Here is a 10,628-nt window from a genome sequence, read left to right on the forward strand (position 1 = left end):
AAAACTGAGAGCTTCCCGATTCTCCAAGTTTCCTTTGAGCTCACACATCACTTTCAACCTGCTTTTCTTTGTAACATCAATGCTTTTCCATTAAAATTGTTTACGGGGACACCTGGGTGGCTCAGTCGGTTGACCGTCTGACTCTTGAGTTCAGTTCGGGTCATGATTTCACGGTTCATGGGTTCGGAGCCCTGCATCAGGCTCTGTGCTGACAATGTGGAGCCTGCTTGGGATTCCCTCTCTCTCCCTCTCCCTCTGCCCCTTCCCTCCTCATGCTCTCTCTCCCTGTCAAATAAATAAATAAACTTAAAAAATTAAAATTATTTATGATGTGTTGCGGTAAGTATGGACTCTAAAGGCGCCCACCTGACCCACCCCAGCTTCCGCAGCCATGGATACAGGAAGGGACCATGTTCTGAGATGCACGAACTGAGCCCATGAAATTCTAAAAGTTGAGATGAAAGCCTTACCGAGATATTCACAAGAAATGGCATCATATACTGGGAGAAGGGCCTTCATCAAAGGGATCATACCATGTGGCATCAGGATGGTCTTGGGTCATCCAAGCTGACTAGCGCCCCTCGGCCTGGGCTCTGAGCCCACCCACGGTTCTCCAGGAAAAGTGGGAGCCTGTGACCTTGGTCGGTTGTGCCCTCTGCTCCCAGACTGGCCTGTGTTAGTTCATGCTACGCCTCGTGGTCTGGGGAGGTTCTGGAGGGGTCCACCTCTCTGAGTGGAGGTGTCTCATCCATCGTGCCCTGTGATTATCAAGTTAGCTCAGGCCCAAGCGTCCTGCCTAGTTGGCACATCCTCAGAGGAAGGCTTGCTTGGGAGGGCGGTAGCTCTCCCTGGGGAGCCGTCTCCTACTTGTTTGCACTCCACTATCAGGAGCCTTGCCCGGTCCCACAATGCCCAGGGGAGAGCTGGAGGGCCCCGGCTGCTGGCAGAGCTGGGTCACCCCAAACAACAACCCTCTCCCCCCCACCGCTAGGGAAGAAGCCCCAAAAGACTGAGTGAACTCTTCAAGATGCCCGTCCCTGGGAAGACGCGAGGAGAACGCTTGGAGAAAGAGCCAGAAGGATCTGTACTTCTCGTTCCTGGGTGACGGGAGAAGCGGATGTGTGCGGCTGCAAAACTGCAGTGACGTGTCGCCTGCAAACACGGGGGTCAGTGATGACCCCCTGCCCCCTGAAGCGTAGGGCCCAAGCACTCGGAGGCACTCGTAGGTGCTCCAAGGAGCCCATCGCCTGTTCCCGGGTGTGAGTCTGTCACCAGACGTCTTACAGGTGGTTGCTGCCAGTGCCCGTGGCTGAAACGCTGGGGTCTTTCCTTTCTTGGCTGGGCCCAGGTCCAGGGCCCTTCACTGCCGCCCTGACCTCCCCTCTGCTTCTGAGGTTGCCGCATTGCTTCCTGGTCTTTGCCACAACCTCCACCTGGCCCCTGGCCGAGCACATCCGCCTCTCAGGCTCTGCCCTGTAGGCACCTCAGCCCTCCTCCCACACTTGACTCAGTGTCCGTGCACCATGGGGAGTGAGGGTGGTTCCAGGGAGCCCGCTTGCAGCCCAGTCAGTGCCCCCACCTTCCTAGCCATGCAGGGTTGTCCCGTGTGCCTTGGTTCTAGATGTTGTAACTATATAGATAGAGAGAGAGATTCTACATGGGGAAATAGTGTGGCACGTTTCATAGTCTACTCTTCCCCCTGCTCTCTGTTTCCTTTTTATTTTATTTCTACAGTTAATTAAATTAAGTAATCTCAACTCCCAAAGTGGGGCTCGAACTCACAAACCACGAGATCAAGAGTCGCATGCTCTTCAGACTGAGCCGACCAGAAGGCCCCCCTCCGTTTCCTCTTTCTCTCTGCCTTCCGCTCCCTCTTCCACAGTCTCTAAGGTCGTGAAGAGTGAGGTTTTCTTGAACTTGTCCCAGAGCGACTCAGACCTCCTGCACCTGAAGCTCCAGGAACTTGTTGCTTGTTGGCTGGTCTTGCTGGATGTGCTAAGTGGGGGGCACGGGGGCTCCCAACACCAGCGCTTTCCATTCTCTCTTGACCGTGGAGGGTCCAAGGCTTCCTGTTTGCGTCCCTTCCCAGCAAGCCAGTCCTCTCCCTTCCCCGGGGGGGATAAATGCCCTGAGTCAATTGGGGAGCAGATCATAAGCATGGAAGGTTTACAAAAGAGATGAGCATATTAACGTTTAAAAAAATCTTGTCCCTGGGGCACCTGGGCAGCTAAGTTGGTTAAGCGACAGACTCTTGATTTCGGCTCTGGTCATTTATCTCACAGTTTCGTGGGTTTGAGCCCCGTGTAGGGCTGTGTGGTGACAGCGTGGAGCCTGCTCAGAATTCTCTCTCCCTCTCTCTGCTCCTCCCCTGCTCATGCTATCTGTCCCAAAAATAAATACATAAACTTAAAAAAAAAATCTTGTCCCTATTACACAGAAAAAGGAGAGCTCCTTTCCACCAACACACGCGCGCGTGCGCGCGCACACACACACACACACACACACACACACACACTCCTCTCCCTATTCTGTCCTACTGGAGTCTCTGAAACCCTGTGAAACCAGGGCAAAACTTCTTGAATAGGACATACAAAGGAAAACCTCAAGTCTTTGGGGCAGGGAGGGGCACTTCTATGCTTTTGGCAATGCCCTGTTTCTCTATCTGGGTATCGTTTCGTAAAAAGCAAAAGGGATATCCATGGCTGGAAATCTTCAGTCAAACCAAACCTCTCCTTTGGGAACATACGGTCTCATGCCCGTGACCATGACCTGCTCAAAAGACGATGGCTTTGCCAACACGCCTCTGCTTTTTTTCCGGTCCCACCTGGGCCTGAGAACCATGGGCCTCCCTCTCCAGTCTCCACCCCGGCTTGGATCCCTTCTCCAATGCTGCGTTCGCTCCTCTACTGCTTCTCTTGGTCATATTTGTTCCTCGCGCATTTCCCTGGCTGGTCCCCTTGACCTGGTCCGGCCTGAATTAATCGATGAGGACATCTGTGTGCTTTCCTCAACTCCAGGCTCTGTCTTCAATTCCGATTATTCCATTTTGACAGGAGCCATCTTGGCTAATCCCCATTCCAAGCATTGCCTGCAATTTTGCCACCAACCCAGGCTAAGGGACAGGTGGGAGAGAACAAAAGCAGAAGGGGAAGATGAGGCAGTGATTGTCAGCCGTGCCGTTTTGAATTAGAACATCTTTTTAAACACAGACCTTTTCTGCGGGAAGATGGACAGTGAACCCCAAATAGCAGTCGCTTCGGGATTTGGGAAGGAGGAGGTATATACGTGGGTAGAGGTGATAGGTGTGTTAAGTGTGTTAAACGGAGCTTTAACTTCATCTGTAATGTTTTCTTTCCTTTTTTTTTAAGTTTATTTATTTATTTTGAGAAGAGAGAGAATCCCAAGCAGCCAGCACGGAGCCCTACTCAGGGTTTGATCCCACGAACCGCGAGATCATGACCGGAGCTGAAATCAGGAGTAGGACGCTTAACGAACTGAGCCACCCAGGCACCCTGTAATGTTTAAAATTTTTTTTTTCAACGTTTCTTTATTTTTTGGGACAGAGAGAGGCAGAGCATGAACGGGGGAGGGGCAGAGAGAGAGGGAGACACAGAATCGGAAACAGGCTGCAGGCTCTGAGCCATCAGCCCAGAGCCCGACGCGGGGCTCGAACTCACGGACCGCGAGATCGTGACCTGGCTGAAGTCGGACGCTTAACCGACTGCGCCACCCAGGCGCTCCAATGTTTTAATTTTTAAAAAGGAGAATGCATTCCTATGTTGTTTGAGAAAATCAAAAGATAACAAATAATAAGTCTGTCTAAAAACAAAAAGTAGGGTTTTTTTTTTTTGAAAAATACAAAACCGGTAAAAGCCCCAGCGCGTAGGTATATAACATGTAAATATCGGTCTGTATGCTAAAGATAATGTACAGTCTGATAGGATCTGCTCGTAGTCTAGTGTTATCTTTGCACTGGACCATGAGCCTTATCATGCCCCCATTTGCTCCCCTTGGCACGGACCGTGGACACTGGTGTGCATTTGTCCCCCAAAAACGGTTTTTAGCCAATCTTAAAGGAAACCATCTGGCTTTCTTAGGGGATGGTGATCTGAAGCGCTGGGCCGAGAAAGGAAGGAAGGAAGGAAGGAAGGAAGGAAGGAAGGAAGGAAGGAAGGAAGGGCTGGGGTGAGGAGTGGACGATCTCTGTTCTTTCTGGAAACGAACGGCAAGGTGTTGAGGGTGCTTAATTATCCCCCCACCCTGTGCTCCCCATAAGCTGGCCCTATGCCCGACCGCAGGGAACTCAAGAAAGAATCTTCTTCAAAGTCTCTCAGCGTGACAGAGAGTAGGAATTGCTACCAGTCGTGGAGGAAACGTGTTCCTGGAGCTCTCGAGTTCCAACGCGGAGACTCGCCGCGTTCTGGCACTCTGCATGTGAATTGTGTCTTGCTCCAAAGCCTCCCCAGATTGGGGGGTGGGGAGCTGTCACCCTCTCCTTTGAAACTGCTCTTCCTCTCCATTTGCTGCCACAGATGCCAACACAATTCTTGTTGCATTAATTTGGCCGGGAGAGGGAAAAACGGCAGCAGCATTAATTAAAAAATAATTTGCCACCCAAGAGAAAGCTAACCCATTTTCCCCGACTTCCGGTCGACGGTCCACAGGTTCGAGGGAGGGGACGATGTAGGTTCGGTAGGCATGTGAATGAGAAGTGAGAGGTAGTAGAGAAGCGGCTCTAAATGTGATGAAAATCTTCAATCTTAGAGGCATCTGGGAGGCAGATCTTTGAAGGCACTAAAAAAAAAAAAAAAGTTGTGAAGAATCAGGGGAAAGGACTGGATGGGAAGGTGATGGTGATAATGGAGGGATTGGAAGAAAATGGCATAAGTGGATTTTTTTTTTTTAAATAAAGAGAAATAATGCCATTCTTCCATAAAAGGAACCTGGACCCCTTGGAGACATGACTTGGGTCGAGGGTGGGGGCAGGAAGTGTAGATAGTCCAGAAGATCTCATGCTGGAAAATACAGACATGCTTGAAAAGGAAAGAACACAACAACAACAACAACACAACACAACACAACACAACACAACACAACACAACAACAAAAAGCTTTCAGCAAGCTGAAAGAGCTCCCGGTGGGCAACACTGGGACCATTTGAGCCCCAAAATAATACTGCAATACAGTAATACTGGGCTATAACTTAAAGTAAGAATACCCACAAGTCCATAGTGATGTCAAGAAATGACTGAATATATAAATACGTGGAGGAGAAGAGACAAATCTCCTATACGGAAGAATCCCATAGAGTTTATGTGTCTGTGACCCCTTCTTGGAAGTGGAGGGTCACTCCCCACTCCCAACCTGTGACCTGTGCATAGTGACTTTCCTTCCAAAGAGTACACAGTATGGAGAAAGGGGGGGGGGTGGGGAGCAAATCATTTTATAGTGGAGGAATCTGACAACGTGCCCCCAGCAGGGGTGATCCAAGTTAACATCATTCCTGTTAAAACATATTAATAGCGTGTGTCCTTGATAAGACGACAATGGCACTTCACCTCGGTGGTTCCTTTCTTCCCCCAAACCCATAACTCCAGTCTAACCATGAGAAGAGTCATCAGACAGACTGAAGTGGGAGGGCATGCTACAAAGGTCCTGACCAGTCCTCCTCAAGCCTGTCAAGGTCATCAAAAACAAGGGAAGTCTAAGAAAGTGTCCCAGTCCAAAGGAGCCTAAGGGGACATAACGAACAAATGGAACATGGGGGTCCTGGATGGGATCCTCGCACAGAAAAAGAACCCTGGGGAAACGCTGAACAGATCAGAATCAAGCATGGGCTTTAGTCAACAGGGACATATCAATAGCATTTGCTTGGAACCATCAACGTCAATTATAATACGGACCTGGGTCAAGACTGAAAACAAAAAAAACAAAAAACCTTACATTTGCATTCAGAACCGGAAGCCTCACACCTTGTCAGCCCTGCTTACATTGTAAAAGAAAAAAAAAATTACAGTGGTCGCAAGCTGTGTTTTTAAAATGTAATGCTGTTCTAACTGCGTCTAATTTCAGGTGGACTCCTTTGGAAGGGAAGGCAATATTTTCAGCCATCCAATTTTTTTTTTTGTCCTCACCTTGTTGACAGAGTAGGAACCACTGAGCCAGAGAAGCAAAGGAGCAAATCTGGGGCAAGAATCCACAAAGCTGACAGGTGAATTATTCGAAATCCAACAGTCCTTGTAAACCCGTGTCTCCCAGGCCGCCTGCAACGAAGGGTGATTTTTCTTTTTCATAAGACTTTCCTCTTACTGTGGAATTAATTGAGTTATTTTCGGTTCATTATGTACGCCTTTAAAAGAGACTTTCTAATAAACTCAGTTCTTATCAGTTAGAAGCCTCCTTCTGTTTCACATTTTGTCTCCTGTGTGTGGCCCTTTGTTCGCTAATCAGAATCACAACTTCCAAATGAAGGGAGGAAAGCATTTTGTTCTCTCCAACCCATTTGGCGTGTGAGCGAATCAGAAGCGAGCTAAGACTGCCACCTCTTTATTTGTTGTGTTAACCAATTAAACAGTGTTACTCTCTTGGTAATAAAGTGTAACTTTGTCCCTCTGGGTCCTCACTCTGGTCCCTCTTGATCTGGCTCCTTATTTAATTTTCTAGCCGGCCTCACTCTGGTCTCAGATTCCGGAATCATCCAGGGCTCTACCTACGTCAAAGCCCTTCTCCGCTGGAGGGAACACATGGAACCATTCTGTCCTTCCCTCTGAGCTGACCGCCCACAGGAGCCGGTAACAAGAGTCAACGCCACATAGGGCTGTGTCAGAAAACTCTTGGACGAAGCGATCTCCAAGGACAGCTGTCCATACAAGGGCTGTGCCCTCAGCAATGTTTATATACCAATAGAGAGCATAAGGTTCGGACAGGAACAGTGAGACCAGAATCTGTATGCATGTTTGTTCAAATATCCAGATAACTGATTTAATAAACTGGATGGCAGCCAGGATGGACGCTTGTGTACAAAGCCAGGAAGGAATTCAGAAATATCATGGAGGACATGTGTGTCTCGGAAACATCACATCCCTTGCTGCCAGGACTGGTTCGGTCTGACTTTTGATCCAGCCCTTATGGTTTTGTGTAATGGGGAGATTTGGCAGGATAGGAGAAATGAACATTTTTATTGAACTTCTGAGTTTCCAGAATATTTGAGCATTCATGATCTCCCGGGATCCCCACACCCTGTGTTGTTTCAAAGGCCAGAATTACCTTCTCTCTTTTTACAGCAAAGGCAACCGTGGCCCCCGGAAGTCACCCACTACTTGTTGAACTAGTAAAGAGTAGCCTCGGGACTGGAATTCACGTCTCCTGAATTCAAGGTTTAGGCTTTGCATCCTACCGCGATGGTTTAATTTTTTCTTCGGGGGTCCGAATTCATTTGATTGTCTGATGACACGTCTCCTAAGCAGACACATGCACACTTTTGCTATAATTTCAAGGGGTTCCCCATCAACCCCAGGGTGCAAACCACTGTCCTCTGCTACGTAATCTCTATAAAGGTCGTAGAGCAAAAATAAGGAAATTCCGAAATAGGACAATAAGCAACTTGAAGATGAGAATTAAGACCAAATTCCTAAGTTCTTTGGCCAAATTTTCTCTCTTGTCCTGGAATATATTATCTCACAGAGGGAATGGCAGATCTTGAAATGAAATGTGTTAAGAAGATACCCTGGGGGGATATGTATACACAAAAATGGGAACACGTTGATGGATGGAAAATAAAAACCTGAGAAGATACAGAACGGCAGGAACGGGGAAGCGTAAGATGAAAGGGAATAAAAATAATGGTCAATTAGACATTTCAATCATGATGATTGTGCCACCAGCATAGAGTGCATATTTATGAAATCTGTTGGGGGTGGTGGGGACCGAAAGAGGAACCTGAGGGGTATGGGATGCGGAGGGAATTGGGTGTCACCAACAAGATGGGCTAACGGAAGCCAAGGGGGCACTGACTCGCGTCACACTTGGTCTAGTGGGGCTTATCCCACACATCAGTTGTGTCTCTAGCTATCTCTGGAGAGCCCATGCTTTAGAATAAATACCTGCTCATGCTGGAAGCTTGTAAGCCGCTTCGTGGCCAGGTTCCCTGTCACTGTGACTGGACCCACTGACAACGTCTTTCCTTGCCTGTGGGTTCCTGTGGATGTCCTTATTCCCAACCACTGGATGGACACTGAATCTTTCCCTCCTTTCCTGCTTGGAGCAGGTTTTCCAGGTCTGCTGGGTTTAATTTACCACCCTGCCTCGACTTCCTTCTCCACTGCAAACTCTCCGGGCTGCCTACCTGGTTCTAAGTGGATTTTCTGCATCCTCCACATGTGACTTCGTTGACTTTGTACCCATTGCAAATGGCCGGAGACACCTCCAATGTTGTGTGGCTCAGGATCTTCCTGGTCTCAGTTTCTCAGTTTGATTCACAACTGTCCAGGCGCCACACCAACACCACCAGGACATTGTTCTTCAGCCTCTGGGGACTCCTCCTGGAGAAGGATTTGCAGCCGGTTGGCCTCCTCCCTCCAAGTTTGGGATTCTAGGAGATAGAGTTGGGCTTGGGGGATGGGGTATGACTAGGAAGATACAATGAACAGGTACACCAAGTGCTGAGCTCAGAAATGAGAAAACCTGACCCTCAAGCAAAGGTTGAATAAATGGTTCTCAGGCTCTCGAGCCGACTCTCTCCAGAACTTCCTTTGCCAAGCATCTTTGGGCCAGCCTTTCCTCCTTTCGTTGGTACCTGGCTCCAGCAGGCCCTACCTTAGCACTGGTTATGTCTGCAGAGGGGGTTATTCAGGGTCTCGTTCAAGGCTCAGGATGTCACAATGGATGTCTGTCCACCGAAAAGTAATTCCAGGATCCAATTAGTAATTCTGAAAATTAATGGGAGTTAACAATAACAAAATTGGCCCTTTTCAGCCCAGTTACCTCAGTTATTTTAATGATGGTGATTCACCCTTAGCTTGGCGCTCAGCCAACAGATGGTCCATCCAGATCGTATCTACATCCTGATGCAGAATCCAGAATTGCTGTTTATTCATTTGGCTGTATTAATGACCAATTTGTGCTCAGTCAATTAGATTAGATCAGTGAGTTAGATCCAATTAGTTTATTCAATTTTTTTTCCTTTAAAGGAAAAAGACAAGCCACGCCAACCAGTTTTTTAGTATATATTTTTAAAATCACGTGTACCTATTCTGAAGATACCATTGTCTATGGCATGTTTAATGTCATGAAAGTCAAGAAACAGAATTCAAGGTGACCCAAGTGACGATAGACACAGTAGACACTATCTAAAAGGTAGGACACCAAAGGGTGAAAAGAGTTGAGACCGATAGGGAATGCTGGTTGATATGAATCCTATGCCAAGAAAATATCACCTCAGGGGCGCCTGGGTGGCGCAGTCGGTTAAGCGTCCAACTTCAGCCAGGTCACGATCTCGCGGTCCATGAGTTCGAGCCCCGCGTCAGGCTCTGGCTGATGGCCCAGAGCCTGGAGCCTGTTTCCGATTCTGTGTCTCCCTCTCTCTCTGCCCCTCCCCCGTTCATGCTCTGTCTCTCTCTGTCCCAAAAATAAATTAAAAAAAACGTTGAAAAAAAATTAAAAAACAAAAAAAAGAAAATATCACATCTATGTTTAATGTGCTCAGCATTACAGGGGAACATATTTTTGCAGGTTAACTCATGGGGTTTTGAATAAGATGTCAAAAAATTCCAGCCCAACAGAAAATGTAATAGTGATGCATGGAATTTGCACATGAATATCTAGGACTGGCCGTGTGGTGATTATCCTTGGCATTCGTTGGGTATAGTCTTCATTATCACTTTTCTCGGGGAGAGCTAACCCTAGCATGCATTTCCTCTAGCTGCAAATCAGTGACGTCTTTCAGCAAAAAGCACATAATAACCAATGACGTTGGCGTCCCTCCTTTTATACATATTTCAGGTTGGGCCAATGGAGCTGCGGAATTGGAATGGAATTCTAAAACCATGTCTACATAAAGAGGTAGAACCTGTATTTGAAACTTCTTGAGCTGTCAGACAAATAGGATTTATTCCTTGTACTAGTTCCAACTCTAGTTAATCCCTGCTGGCTCTTTGGAGCTTTGTGTGGTGAAGAGATTTTTGAGGCTATGACTGGTCTCAGCGGGAAAGCGTTCCATAATTGATTAGTGATGTCTGTCATGGGCGCGGGAGGAGAGCGTTATAGCGCGGGATGTTGCTGTAGCCTGTTCTAGCCGCAAGGAGTGACTGAATGCAGTGCCTTGTAGCTAAATGTGTCCTTTTGGAGTTAAAAGTATAAAATGTGCATGCACTTTAACCTGTCATTGCTGACAAATGTGGAACAAACATGGACAAAACCACATTTGATAGTCTAGATGATCATAATAGGATAGCAGCCCCTTAAGGGGGCGACAGTTCTCAAGAAGCTAGTAAGACATTGAGCGCACATGTGGCCCACACATTTGACTCTTCAATTATGTTTCCAGAATATCTCCTGAGGTGCTTTGAATCTGCTAAGGCTTCCTCCTGGAGGTGTGGCTCGTGACCTAACCGTAAGAATCTGTGTCCTAG

At 47.7% G+C, this 10,628-nt stretch overlaps 1 long non-coding RNA gene across 1 annotated transcript; it reads right to left on the reverse strand.

Moving 5' to 3' along the window:
* Positions 1-3,705: 3,705 nt before the first annotated feature.
* On the reverse strand, positions 3,706-9,522 carry LOC109494103. Its single transcript, XR_002148680.3, has 3 exons — positions 8,345-9,522; positions 6,135-6,263; positions 3,706-4,794 (listed from the first exon to the last, which is right to left on the reverse strand). It is a non-coding gene; the product is annotated as an uncharacterized LOC109494103 (long non-coding RNA).
* Between the last annotated feature and the right edge of the window lie 1,106 nt (positions 9,523-10,628).

The sequence above is a fragment of the Felis catus genome, chromosome E1, assembly GCF_018350175.1.
Source record: "Felis catus isolate Fca126 chromosome E1, F.catus_Fca126_mat1.0, whole genome shotgun sequence".
In the NCBI taxonomy this organism is placed as follows: Eukaryota; Metazoa; Chordata; class Mammalia; order Carnivora; family Felidae; genus Felis; species Felis catus.